This window comes from Gopherus flavomarginatus, chromosome 5 (assembly GCF_025201925.1).
Source record: "Gopherus flavomarginatus isolate rGopFla2 chromosome 5, rGopFla2.mat.asm, whole genome shotgun sequence".
Taxonomy (NCBI): Eukaryota; Metazoa; Chordata; order Testudines; family Testudinidae; genus Gopherus; species Gopherus flavomarginatus.
In genome coordinates, this window is record NC_066621.1 from 88,287,142 (window position 1) to 88,301,943 (window position 14,802).

Sequence of the window (14,802 nt, forward strand, 5' to 3'; positions counted from 1 at the left end):
ATTTTAGAGAACAAAGGGAAGACTATTTCACACTGAATCAAGCAATTCACATTACATAGCACATGTGCTTTTGCTACAAGGTCGCATTTTGCTTCTTATATTGAGTGCCTGCCGATTTGGTGTGAGACATCACATGCTCGGCTAGGCAACAGAATTCGGCTTGCAGGCAGGCATGGTAAGGCAAAGGGTTTCGGCTTCTTCAAGCTTCGTAACGTGAGAATGGTTTCAAACAGCAGCGCCCTCCTTTTTCATACCAAGCAAAGCCCGTTAGGTTGGCCATTTAAAAGGAGGGGCTGCGGTTTTAGGGTGAATGTGCAGCACAATCCAAACCCTACCCCCAACCCAATTCTCTGGGATGATTGCTTCGCACACACACCCCCCATCACGTGGCTAGTATCAGGGAAGATCCCAGGCAGCCATGAACGGGCCTACCTCCACTGCATGGCTAATGGAGGATCATTTATTTTCAGCCAAAGGCAAACAACCAAACCCTGGGCCCATTCGCTGCAAGGTTTTGTTCTGCAATGATTCCAGACTACTTGCTACTGGCTTGCCGTATGGTAAATTAATCATTAAACACGCTTGCTTTTAAACCCCATATTATATTTTCAAAGGTATGCTCACCAGAGGTTCCTTCTCTGGCTTCATGGTATGGGAGCCCGCCTTGGGAAGGTTGGGAGGGTATTGGCTCCAGGGTGATGAATAGTTCCTTGTATAACATTCAGACGTGAGTTCACAATCATTGATGACCAACTAGTGTGATACCATTTTTATTTTGAGACATCACATGATATTATTTGCTGATCTAGAATGTATATGCCAGACTGAGGAGACCCTTGTAACCCCTATGAACCCCTTTGCAAGGTAGCATTATGGGATTCTTGGGTCACAACTGGTGTAACTATATCTGTTTAACTATACATTATAACTAGTAAAACTTTCTTGTGTAGACAAGCCCTTAGTCAGGAGGATTGTGAATTTGTTGGAGGAGGGTTCCAGGGTTGTAGATGATTTAGTATTGTATCCAGCTGTGCCATTCACGATAGTGAGAGGTGGGGAAGGTGACATGATTGCATTTGTCTAGTTGCTACAATTTTCGTTGGTAGTCTGGCATTCTGTGGAACATCTGTCTCTCCTTGTACTGTGCCTAGCACAGTTGCTATTAAAAAAGTTTTTTCAATTCATATTTTTCTTCTGTCATTTTCTGTCACTGATCTCTTTGTTCTCATTTTTCTTTTTCTGTAGTGTGTGTGTGTGTGTGAGTGAGAGAGAGAGAGAGAGAGAGAGAGAGAGTAGGGCGACCAGATAGAAAGTTTGAAAAATCGGGAAGGGGGTAGAGGATGATAGGCACCTATATAAGAAAAAGCCCCAAATATCGGACTGTCCCTGTAAAATCAGGATATCTGATCACCCTAACTGAGAGAGGGTTCTTTATTTTTATATTTCACATCCCCTTCTTATTCTCCAGTTCACCGGTTGAATGCTAAAACAGTAGTATGATATAGTCATATGGAAATATGTTGTAGCCTAAAAGATAACACAATAACAGAATATACAAAACAGTATTTCTATAGCCCTTTTGATTTTCTGGCCTCAGGTCCTGTAAGGTTCCTGGATAATATTCTGCAGAATCATAGAAGCTTATCTTGGTGATTTGGTAATGTCACATAGATATAATTTATTTCATACATGTGTTAAGGTCCGAAGGTAACTTGCTTGCCATGGGGTGAGAGGTAAATTCTTGTCAAGGAGTTTTGAAAGTATTTAAAAGCTAGGAAGCAGAGAGTAGATGTCGGAGGTTTATTCTCAATATGAAAAGAGACTGAGCGGGGTCCCACAGGGATTGGTGGTGGTTGGAACAAGAAAGTATACATTTGGATACTGAAGAAAGCTGGGGCTTAGTGCTGGTAGTTATCCCTATATTTAGATTACCTAACATTTTCCATTATAAAGGGTTCTTGTGACCTTTTCTTTGAGAAACCTCAACACTTCCATTATTTGCAGAAGGTCTTTGATATTCAGAAGGAAGAAACCTCTGAGGCTATAGCAGTAACATTTCTTTGTCCTGTGAAATTCTATGCAAATTTAGCTGAGTTGTAAACACAGCAGCCTCTGTACTGGGAATGCTGGGAACTGTCACAACAGCTGTAAGTGGATTGGCGGGGAGAAAGGAGAGTGATGAGAGCCAAGGTGGGCTTTCCTCTAACAACCCCCCACCTCATTCTCTCCAGATGCAGCATGAGACCCCAGCATACGGGCCCCTCCCTCCCATCGTAGGGCACCATATGGGACAGAAGCTCCCTCCTCTACTAGTGAGGTGAGCAGAGACAAAGTCAAGGCAGGTTTGCTTCTATCCCTCCTTTCCTTTCCCCTCCCTGTCCCAATACCTGGCGCCAGTTATTTATTTCCCCCTCTGAAGGCACCACATGGGGCAAGAGCTCTCCATTGTGTTTGGGTGGGGAAATGAGAGAGAGCTGAATCAGATTCTGTGACCACCCCTTGAACCCAGTACACTGTGCCAGCAACTTATCCTGTCACTCTGGGAAAACAATCTTTCCCCAGCTGCCAATGCAGTGGAGTTAGTCTTGTAGCTGAAGTCTAAAAATCAGTACCATAGTGTTGAAGGTGCAGCGTTCAAAGCCTGCTGATAATTCATGATAGGAAGTTATATATAATAAAATTTGATTTTTACCTTTTGTCTTTTAAAGAGCCCTAGGAAATTACATACGAAACAACTACATTAAAATAACATAATTTAGGTAATAAAGCCAAGCACTCAAAAGTTAAGAAATGCCAAGCGTATAGTTGCCCCGGTGACCTTAATTTGGCCCCATTGTGTATATGCATTGTCATCTTTAATTACATGATCACATATTATTTTTTTCCCTGGGAACGCTGCCTCATTTAGTGTGCAGGTAGAATGTGTAATGGCAAATTAAGGTTGCATAGACAACCATAAATGGCATTTCCTAACTTGGTAACTTAAATAACACTCTTCTAACACAGTTTTTTGTATGTAATTTATTATAGAGATCAATCAAGAATGGTTCATACTTTTTTAAAAATTTGCTTGGTAGTGTTGGCGAGGTTGGCTTTAGGTTCATTTGTGCTTATGTGGTAGCACAAGATGAAACAATCCTCTCTTTTTTATAGTTTTCTAACATATTTGTTTTCGTGTAGTTCTGCGACTTTCATGTTTGTGTCGGATCTTCCCAGTTTGCTGGTTCTTTGTCCCCTTTGGGAATAGTTTGCACTCCTGTATGTGGCATTTCTTCTTACGAATTATAATAGGTTCATGCAGCTTTATGCACTTGCATCGCTTCAATGCCTTTGGAAGCACCTGAGTTAAAAGTTACTGTGTTTTTTCTTCTGTCAATATGGTGCTCAATAAAGACTGTTTGTGGGTCTCTAAAATGCTACAAGAGCATATTAGCCTGGCAGAAGGTAAATACAAAAGGCATTTATTCTGTCTGTCAGAAACTATGCACACACTTAATTTCATTATCTGTAACACTTTGGATAGATATACAATTTTACATGTTTATAGATAACAATGATATGGGCAAATCTGGTTTTATCTGTAAAGTGATCCAGATAATCACCATACTGCAAAATATCTGCCAAACTGACTTCCTTATAAATTGAGTTCTTACTGTTCTATTTCCAGGAAGAATTCAGTAGAATTGAATGGACACTTGCCAGATCATGACCACTTATATTATTTTTAGTATTGTAAGTTTCATAGACCCTTTTTGTAGGTAAAAATGAAGTTGCTGTTAGTTGTATTGCTATTCAAAGGAAGTTGAGTGAGAAATAATCAAAACTGTGTGTAACATTACATCGTTATTAGGTTGCAGAGATTATAGTATTCCTTGAACTCTATTTGAATCAGTAAAGAGGATCATGACATGACTTGAGAATGGCAAATAAGTCTGCCACTGTGTTATCTAGACTACATAATAGGGGTGATGGGAGGAGAAAAGCTTGCATGATTACTTTTCTGTAATTTCTAATTTTCATAAGAGTGAATAAGTATTTCCCAATCGCCCTGCCTCCTATCCTGTCTCTGAGTTCCCTTTTGCAATATATTGTTGTGTTGGCACACACAGTTTTCTTGTATTCTCTTTTGCTGTGCTGTGGTACAGTTGCTATCAAAATTTGCATTGTGTGAGGAGCCCATACTGAAATCTGAGCTATTGCACTTTATTACATTGTTGCAGGCAGCTCCACCCTCTGCCTGATTTCTAGACTTTTGGCAGAATCCTTCCTGCCAACAGCACCTACTTTCTTAGCCTCAGTTATCTGCTTCTTCAAGGTGAATGCCCAAAAGCTTGTCTCTTCACCAGCAGAAGTTGGTCCAATAAACATATTACCTCAACCATCTTGACTCTAATATCCTGAAATTAGCATGGCTACAACACCACTGAAACCTTCATGGTGAGACAGGTTCCTACAGCTGTGGCCAGTGACAATAGGACTGAAGTAGCAAACAATCCATTGCATGGATTATGATGTGACCTTGATTCTTTCTGTGGCAAGAAAATTCTGAGGTGAGTGCTTCCAAGAGAGGAAGAGCCTCCCCAGCTCACTTGCTTATAGAGCAAGTCCTGTCTTATCTTGTAGAGGACTCTGAGAAAGTGTCTTGAAAGGCTGTCAATTGTGGAGGCTTGGAAGGGGGAAGGTTCAGAAGTCAGTGGAGCTGCTTAATTGCCTGGGAGTTTTTTTAATAGACATCAAGAAGAGTGAACTTGTCCCGTCCCAGAAATAGGTCTCTAGAATTAAGAAAGATTTTGTTTCAGTAGCTCACATTGGGAAATCAGATGACTATCTGATCAAAGAGATTCTCCAGATGCTTTGTGTCATGTCATCCTTTGTAGATTTGGTTGATAGGCTAGGAAGCACATTTGGTCCTGCTTCACCTCCTCTTGGCTCAGTGAGCCCCACATGAAGGTCCTACAGGCCAAGAGCATCCCAACTTCAGTAGTCCAGGATTTCCTAATATAATGGAAGCATTCTCATGATCTTTCCATAGGGGTGCCTTTCCTGGATCGTCAGGGACCAGTAATCATCACAGCCGTAAATGTAAGGAATTGGCTCCACATTGGTAATAGCAGCTTTGTCATGCATGCTTCAAGTGCATCTTATGGTATATCTAAGGTCGTCTTGGACTTTTTCCTTCCTTCCTTTTATATTGTCACTATAACAAATTATATTTGCACCAAGTATAACACACTGTCTAGATATTGGGCCTAAAGTTTTTGATGAAAATACTCTGGCACCACTTTTATCCTTATTGTAAAATGGTCTTATTTATTTGATGATAAACCAAAAGACAATTTTTATAATGGAAGATAGCTATAGGTGGTATGATCATAATGATTATTTTACATTACTTGATGACATATGCTTCTACTCAGCAGCTTTCTGAAATATTTAGTCACTTGTATTCTAGCAAAGTTTGAAAATACACAGTAGACTTTTTCTTTGGAGAACTTGCCTTATGGAGGAAGCATATAGTGCATGTAGGACTGAGAGTCAGGAGACCTGTATTCTATTCTGGGTTCTGTCACTGACATGCTTAGTGATCCTGGGCAAGTCATTTAACCTTTATGTTCCTCAATTCACCATTTATACAATGGGAATGATACAACTCTTTTATAAAGCCTTGAGCGCTACCGATGAAAAATACTGTAAAAGTACTGTTTTTATTTTTTATGTATCAAAGCCTTTAGTCGGCTGCAGTCATGTTATGCATTTGTCTTATAATCAATGAGCCATAGTTTCTTTAATCCAGTTGATGATGTTGCTGGAACAGCAGTATCTTTTAAGAAAAATATCTGTGACAAAAACTAAGACTGAACTGAGAAGCAGACTACGGAACCATTTAAATTATGGGTTCTTGGGAGTGCCCATCAACATACAATGCTTTTATTTGTGGTGATTTTCAGATTTTCAACAGTCAATCCAAACAGATTTAATAAATTCAAATAAGTCACTAGTAGATAACGGCCTTCTAATAAAACATTAGAAGAATTTGTACTTGGAATCTGTATTTTCTGCTTCTAATTTTTTTTCCTATTTAGATACAGGACATTGAACAGAACATTTGAAGAACAATAGACATCCAGAGTGGTCTGAGATGTTGGTCAAGTGAATGTCACTGTTTGTGCCAGAGAAGTTTTATCAAACCTTAACAGATTGCCTGGTTTTGAAGCTTTGTTTAAAACATCTGTTGAGGCTTCAGACATCTGTGACCAGAGTTTGGTGAAGGATTGACAGCCATCTCACCAGTCCTACTGGCTGCCAGTCCCTGAATGTACAATATAAGCATGTTTTCAAGATTATTCTTTTGATCACTGAGGAAAATTACTGTATCAGAAGTCGATTCATCATGGGGAAAATAATTGGGTGAGTGGGTACAGTAGAAGACTGAAAAGCTTCAAAGCAGAAAAATGTTTTTGGAAGCTGGCAAGTTAGAACACAGTTCTGAAGCTTAATTTTATCTCCTGAGTGGTTCATTGCCAGTTTTCATTTGAAGACAATAAAACATTATCTTGCTCTGCACTTCCTCATCATGTGTACTTTGCCCTCTACTACCAATTGTATTCTGTCAAGAGGATGAGGTAAGAGAGAAAAGGGTGCATATCTTAAGTTTATTTATTATGCTCTTGGTAACATCAACATTTAGTGTAAAATTCTGTACTGTAAGTGAACAGTTTCTAAAAGCATGTGATGCTATCCCAAATTTTTGGAAGTACAGTTATTTTGGCTTCATTTTTTGAAAATGTTCTAGCTGTTGAATCAAATTTTAAAAAGCATTAGAAATTTAAAGGTCAAATTAGTATTCACTTATGTTCATATTTAATGCTCACTGAGATATTGACTAAATCTTCCTTTCTCATATGGCTTAAAAATCTTTACACTTTGTTTTTAATCCTGCAAGATAAAAAACATTTAATATTTATATGCATTTAACAACAAGCTACAGTCTTCAGGACACTTCTATCTATTGTAAAGTGTTCCAGCATGTCCTCTGTACATGTTTATTGACCACTTAGCTTGTTTAATTATTTACCAATTATTTTTTGCTGTATCATTGGACAAAAATTAAAAATTAACTTGAACTTTATCCTGTTGTCCAAATCAAGACATTGGTAAAGTTTGAAAAGTTTTATATACATTGTTTTTTGCTATTTAATCTTTGCTCCTTTCTACACTTTCTAGTTCCTGCCAGAAATGGAAGTACTAAAACTCCAAGAGGCTTTTCTCATGATATTTTCAAGTCAGTTTTGCAACTCAAAAGTTTTATTTGATCACTCAATAGCAGTTCTCTTAATTCCTTATTGTAGAAGATCATTTAAATGTTATGTTTCCCTCAGTACTGATAATAACTTATTATTAGCAGGGAAACAAGTTGGGGAGGACAGAGGGAGACTAGAGGAACTAAGTGACAGATAAATGGAAGAACAGAGAAGCAACGAGAGGAGAGCAATATTCAAGAAAGCTACAGAGAAAATATTTTTTTACTGAAATCAATTAAAGTTGAACCATGGAAGATGTGTATGTAGTTTAGAAAGGTAATGTGAAGAGTGGGGTTATCTAATCTTTCTAATATCTTTGATGTTGATTTTCCTTCCTCCATTTTGTCACCAAATGCTTTTCTTTCTCTTCTGTTCTGCCACATTTTTTCCCCCTGAATGGGTTGTATTCCCTCATATCTTCTCATGTTTTTTTCCATTAAGCCAGACATATTAGTTCCATGATTTTTATTTAGAGTGGGTTTACTTAGGATAGGGAAGGGAAGTGAGTGGGAGGGACAGAGTGAGGAGAAGAGGATAAGAGAAGCAGGTGTGGAGTGAAGCTGAGGTGAAGAGACCGGGAGGAAGGAGAGGGTTGGAATAAACAACCAGTCACCAAAGGGCAGAGAAAGTCCAGTCAAAACTGTACATTTGCCAAAAGTCCAGAGTATCAAAGGCCTCTGCTTTGGCTGTGTCTGCCCCTACTGGCTGGAGTCTGTGCCTGGCTGCTCGCTACAGTTTTCTCCCAAGTACATATGGCAGGTGAGAGGGGAAGCATCAGTGTGTGTGTCGGTGTGTTTCGTTTGCACAGTTCTCGATTCAGAGAGGTGCTGGGGGTGGGCGTAGGAGTAGAAGTGGCCCCAGCTTGGCCCCATTTTACTTCCTCCCCTCCAGTTCAACAGTTCCTGTTTTGGCTGGTTCTGCGCCTATTTTCTGAGTCTGTGGCTGACTCTATTCTTCAGTTTTGATTTGAAGTAAGTTTGTTTCTAAAACATTTGTACAGTAGATATCATTTGCACTATTAACAGTAATGCCTGGATTTGCTGCTTTTTGACATTTCAAATCTTGTGATAGAGATTCCAAGAGGTCATCTGAATGATGTCCAAAAGAAAATTATTTGTATTCTTGTATAGACAGTTGATTTCTGTGAAATGTTGCATCCTGGTTCGTTGTAGAATTTCTAGAAACTACTGTTGTGACTATTACTACTAATAAATAAGGTGGCTATGAATCCTCCCTTCCAGTGGCAAAAACAGGAAAAAAAAAAACTTCAATTAGCTTTTATATAAGCGAAAAAAGAGATCTTGAACAGCACTGACCCACAGTCAGTACTTAAATTATAAATTGTAATAATTTAGCAATATACATCGGGTGCTGTAGTAACACTTATGGGGAATGGAGAATCCTGATGCTCCATGGACTCCATTCTTCAGGGGCTCAGTGCTTCAAGTGCCTTGAGTTCCCTGGTGTCTATTTGAGATTTTGTCTTCTGTGCCACTAGAGATTTAAACCTGGTAATATGGGTGGTTCATACCTTAGTGCCTTGGAAATTTGGCACCTTGATGGCCTGAGACCTCAGCTTTTTGGAACATCCAGAATTCAGTGCTTTGTCACCTTAGGTTCTCTGGTGCCTTTGAACAGAGCAGAGCAGTATCTGGGGTTTTCAGAGCCTTAATGCTAGTGGTGATTGGTGAGAGATTCCACAACCTTCCTTGATAATTGTCAGGGCTGTGAAGTAGGTGGCCTGGCCTAGGGGTTTGTCAGGTGAGGGCCAAAGGTCCAGGAGCAAAATGCCAGGATTCAGGCCATGTTGGAATACCAGCAGGTCAGATTTGAGAGACAAACTAGAGGGCAGGGATCAAGAATCAGTTACCAAGAGTTAGGCCAAGTCAGAATACCAGGGGGTCAGGGATCAGATGACAGGAACAGGTAACCACAGACCAGCAGAGCAGAGCACATTTGTACAGACAACTTTCTGTTTTCTACTCTGGCTTAAATAGGGGCTGTGGCCGAAGCAGGTGCTCTCTCAATCAGAGCACAGACCCCAGTTGGGCTTCATGGACCCCGGTCCCAGCTGCTGTTTGTGAGCAGGAGGTGGAGGATTGGAGTATAATGGCTCCCAGTACCCCCACAGACCCACATTCAAGACCCATGGGGCCTGACCGTAATATATTCTGGTGCTTAGCTATCCTTATAGCTAGAAAGTTTTCCTAATACCTAACCTTAATCTCTGATTGCTTGCAGATTAAGCCCATTGCCTCTTGTCCTACCTTCAGTGGACATGGAGAACAATTAATCACCATCCTTTTTTATAACTACTCTAAACTTACGAAGACTGTTATCAGGTCCCACCTCCGTCTTCTTTGCTCAAGACCAAACATGCCTGTTTGGTTTTTTTTTAACCTTTCCTTATAGGTTGGATTTTCAAAACCTTTTTACAATTTTTGTTGCTCTCTTCTGGACTCTTTCTAATTTGTCCACATCTTTCTTAAAATGTGGTGCCCAAAACAGAACATGGTAGTCCATGTGAAGCCTCACCTGTGCTGAGCAGAGTAAAACAATTGCCTCCAATGTCTTAGATATGACTCCTGTTAGTACATCCCAGAATGTTAGCCTTTTTCACAACTGTATCACATTGTTGGTTCATACTCAAGTTTTGATTCACCATAATCCCCCAGATCCTTTTCATCAGTACTTCTGCCTACCCAGTTATTCTCTAGTTTGTGTTTGTGCATCTAATTTTTTCTTCCTAAGTGTAAAGCTTTGCACTTGTGTTTACCAAATTTTATCTTTTTTATTTCAGACTAATCCTCTAATTAATCAACGTCCTTTTGAGTTCTAGTCCTGTCCTCCAAAGTGTTTGCAACCCTTCCCAACTTTATGTCGTCTGCAGATTTTATAAAAAATACTCTCCACTCCATTATCCAAGTCATTAATGAAAATATTGAATGATACTGGACCTCAGACGTACCTTGCTGGACTCAGCCACATACACCCTTCCAGTTTGACAGCAAACCATTGACAACTATTCTTTAAGTACAATTTTTCAACCAGTTGTGCACCCACTTTATAGTAGTTTTATGTTTGATCTCTAGAAAGTGTCAGTACTTTGGTTCTTCTGATGAAGAATATTCTCCTTTCAGTCTTTAAGTCACTTAGCTGAGTTCTGTCATTGGTACTTCAAAGTCCCAGTGGTGCCTTTTGTAGGGAATGAATGCTTATATCCTCAGTGCCAAATAGAGGAGTTTTGTAATGTGGTACAAGCAGGGCTCCATATATAATTTTTCATGCTCCTCTTGAAGACTGACTGTCTCCTTTTTTGGTTGTCCCTAAACCTCTGAGTTCCAGAAGCTGGGACTGGATGACTCGAAACTGCTCTGTTTACTCCCTCTGAAGCATCTGGCGTCAGCCACTGTTGGAAGACAGGACACTGGGCTAGATGGATCTTGGTCTGATCCTATATGACCGTTCTTAATTTCTTAGTCTGATTCCAGCTCCAGGACTAATTTTGGACTCCATCTGCCTGCAACTTTTTGATTTATCAGTGATTTCTGAAACATTTGATCAGTCTTCCATATAGGCCTTGTTGTGGTGATTGGGTCTAGAAATGTTACCCTAATTGTGAGCTCGACTGTAAGAAGTGAGTGAAAAGTTTATAGAATGTTCCAATCAATGATATATGTTGGTGGGAAGAGGTGCAAAAGGGAGACAGACCAAATTATCGTATCAGAAATGAGATTTCATGTGAGGTATTTTCCATGAAACCATGTTGACGGGCATTAATTGTATTCCCATCCTTTGACTAAATGATGTATCAGTTTTTCCATTGTTTACCCTGACATCAACCGTAGGGAAACTCGCCTATAATATCCAGGTCATCCTGCTTACCCTTTTTGAATGTCAGTATGGCAATAGCACTTTTCCAGTCTTCTAGAATTTCCTTGGTATGTCAAGATTTATTAAAAATTAACATCAGTGTGCAGGAGGGCTCCTCAGCCCACTCTTTTCATACTCTTGGGTGCAATTTAACTGGGCCTGTTGATCTTAAAATGAAGGTAAAGATATTGGGTAAATTCCTGGCCCCACTGACTTTAGTGAGGTTAGGATTTCACCCACTATCTCTGCCATTTCCTTCAATTGTTTCTCCCAGTTACCAACATTTTCTCTCTTCACTTTGTCAGCTAACAGTTCCAAATTCTGGTCTCTGCTAGATGCTGATACAGCCTATCAACTGTATCATCCAAATCTAAAGATACAGAGATACAGGGCCAGATCATCCTTTGTGTAACTGGCAAGCCAGGGACTCTTCTGTTGGGTGTATAACTACGAGTGAGGCTGAGATATGTGGAAAGTTATCTTTTAATAAGATGCCATCAGATTTTAACCAAAGATGATGCAAAATGTTATAAATGTAATTTGTTCAATATTTAATATTAAAATTAATAGTACTAATCCGATTATGATTAAGTATAGGGAAGTCATTGTTTACTTTTTTCAGCAAGAGGTTCTTCTTCTTCGAGTGTGTCCCTGCCTGCAGGTATATCGGATCTTGGGGAGCAATTACCACACAGGTGGGGTGCCAATTAATTTCTTTATTAAAGGAAAAAGGAAGTGGTGGGAATTTAACAATGAAATGCAATGGGATGGGGTGTATAAGGTGTTTACAATAGACAATGATAAGGGGGGGTTCTTATTGAACAGTTTAGGGAGTTTTAACAGTGGGGTACAGTAAGTGGGGTTCAGCACAATGGGATACAGTACAGTCAATAAGCAACTCAACTTTATATAGGAACAACTCTAGATACAGTGTGGAATGCAAAATAAAATGGTAGCTTCTATATAAAAATGATATATAAAGTATATTAGAAAAATGGAGGCAGCTAATGAGGTGTTATAACCACAAGTAAAATGTGAGTCACAGTGCAATAATACAATATAGGTGATAAGTAAAATTATGCAATGTAGAAAATTATTGACTTAATTTGTAAGGCTGTGATAGCAAGAGTGTACCTAAAAGCTGGGTCAAGAAGCGGGAGGGGGGAGGGGAGTGAGTGATTAGTGGTAACTAACGAGAGGAGAGTGCAGCTGCAAGCAGCAAGAGACTCTGAAGCCCTGTGGGGTGAAGCCCAGAGCAGCAGTCTTCAGGAGCCTGCGGGCTGGAGGTACGGGAGACGAGAGCAGCTAGAGCGCACTTAAGGGGAGTCTGGGAGCAGCAAGAGGGGAGGACGCTGAACATGTAAGCGATGGGAAGGCACGTGGAGAATGGGGGAGACGGCTGAGGGAGGAAGCAGGTTGCAGCAGCGGAGAGCACTTCAGGGAAGTTGCAGAGCAGCGGGGTGAAGACAAACCGAGCAGTGTGATGGTGATCTTCGGTAGGGGAGGGGCAGCGGAGGAGCGGGGGCACGAACACAGGGGATACAGGGAGAGGCAGCAGAGAGATGTAAAGAAGGGCTAGAGGGACACCCAAAAAAAAAAAAAGGGAAAGAAGCGGCAAAGGGTTTGGGAAGTTACATGGGGGGAGGGGAGCAGCAAGGGGTTACCACAGGGAGAGACGGAGAAGTACACAGAGGGGGAGATTGAAGCGGGGGAAAAACAGACACGGGAAAGTTCAGGGAGAGATTGGGACAGCGGGAAGATGAATTCAAGCAGTAAAAACCTTATCTATCCTTTAACTTAATTAAACTTATATAAATTACAAGCAGGTTATACAAAGTAATAAAACAGGTACAGAATACAACCAGGCAATGGTTTTTTTAAATCTATCTTAATCAACGACTAGGCAAACCAACAAATATCACAATTTTAAGCAAACTGTAACAAGCAACTATACAGAGCAACAAAACAGCAAACTGTAGCAAGGCAGGTGAAACTTACAAGCTCTACAATCTTAGCAAACTATGACTTATTAAACTAAAAAGCAAAACCTACGGTGCACCTTATGCTATGGGGAAGTCACAGAGGGCAGAGTGGTATGTGCCCAGGATACAGCTCCCAAGGCAGCCCCCAAGGAAGCCAAGGGATGGTGGCTACAGCAGTGGATACAGCTGAAAGCAGGGAGCAGAGCTTAGCAGCGGCACAAGCTTATTTTTAGCAGCAAAGCGCCGCAGAGTTTGAGAGGTTTTAAGACACAGACCAAGGTTTAGCTTGAGTCTGTGGGCTAGGGAAACAGAGCCAGCAGCTAAAGTAATAAAATAAAAGTATGGAAAGTTTTACCGAGGGATTCTTACCAGTCCCCAAGGCAGCAGCAAAGGCAGAAGCAGCAGTAACATCAGAAGAAGCAAGGAGGGCTCGGTACGGTCTTGATAATCAGGAGATCTCTCAGGCAGCAATTCGTTCTTCGTGGGTTTTTTTTTTTTTAAAAACGGGGGTACGCTCAAAAATAAAACGAGAGCGGAGAAAGGACCCCCCAAGACCCCTGGCTGATCAGACCAGGCAGCAATGCAGGAACCTTTCTGATGTTTGCTTCAAAAATGTCTGTTTTTAAAGGCAAACTTAGGCAGTTTCCCCTCCAGTGATCCTGATAGGCTCCCTCTGTCACAGGGGAGGAGGCACAGGGAAAAACTGCAGGTAAGCACAGAGACATGTGTGGGCAGAGTCCTGTGCAATAGGTGACTCAAAAGCACATGAGGCCTATGACTCATGCCCAGGATCTTAAAAACACAATAGGTCTTGCAGCTCTGGACATTGCCTGCTCTACACCAAGCCCAGGTTCAACAAGGTGATAACAGGACTAACCCTTTGAACAGGGCAGTGGTCCCACTTAGCACGCAGCACAAGTGGCCATCCCTTTGAGAAGGGCAATGGCTCTTGGTAAACAACTTAAGGGGCCCTCCCTTTGAGAAGTGCAGTGGCCCTGGTAAACAACTTAACAGCCAGGGAAGGGCGGCCACAGAAGGAGAACAAAAACAAAACGGAGTATGGGGACAGCTGTAAGAAACAAAATGGAATAGGGGGATAGCTGTAACAGACAGAGTGATTGCTCATATCCATTCCAGTTAGGTGTGCGCGCTCGTCGGAAGATTTTTACCCTAGCAACTCCGGTGGGTCGGCAGGTCACCCCCTGGAGTGGCGCCGCCATGGCGCTGGATATATACCCCTGCCGACCCGTCCGCTCCTCAGTTCCTTCTTACCGCCCGTGTCGGTCTTTGGAACAGTGGAGCACGGCTTAGCTGTCCTCCACTTCCCTAGCTTCTCTCTGTTCATCTGATCTCTTGTTGTGAATAGTTGACTTAGTTCTTAGTATCTTAGGCTATGTCCACACTACAGAGTAAAATTGAAATTAATAAAATCGATTTTATAAAACAGGTTTTATAAAATCAATTTTACGTGTCCACACTAGGGCACATTACTTCAGTGGTGTGCGTCCATGGTCCCAGGCTACCATCGATTTCCGGAGTGGTGCACTCGGGGTAGCTCAGTAAAAGAATGGGACCAATAACTTCGATTTCCGTCCACACTAACCCTAAATCGATATAGTAATATCGATTTTAGGGTTACTCCTCTC

At 41.0% G+C, this 14,802-nt stretch overlaps 1 protein-coding gene across 6 annotated transcripts in view; it reads left to right on the forward strand.

The window, feature by feature from the left end:
- Positions 1-14,802, forward strand: part of FUT8 (fucosyltransferase 8) — a 256,259-nt gene that overhangs the window by 151,079 nt on the left and 90,378 nt on the right. The window contains exon 2 of one of the 6 annotated variants that reach the window (XM_050953516.1): positions 7,406-7,577. The exons of 4 other annotated variants lie outside the window; for them this stretch is intronic. The gene's annotated coding sequence lies outside the window, so the exon portion shown is untranslated. Of the gene's footprint in view, positions 1-7,402; positions 7,578-14,802 lie in introns of all 6 variants that reach the window. One more of the 6 variants, XM_050953515.1, reaches the window with a different exon arrangement.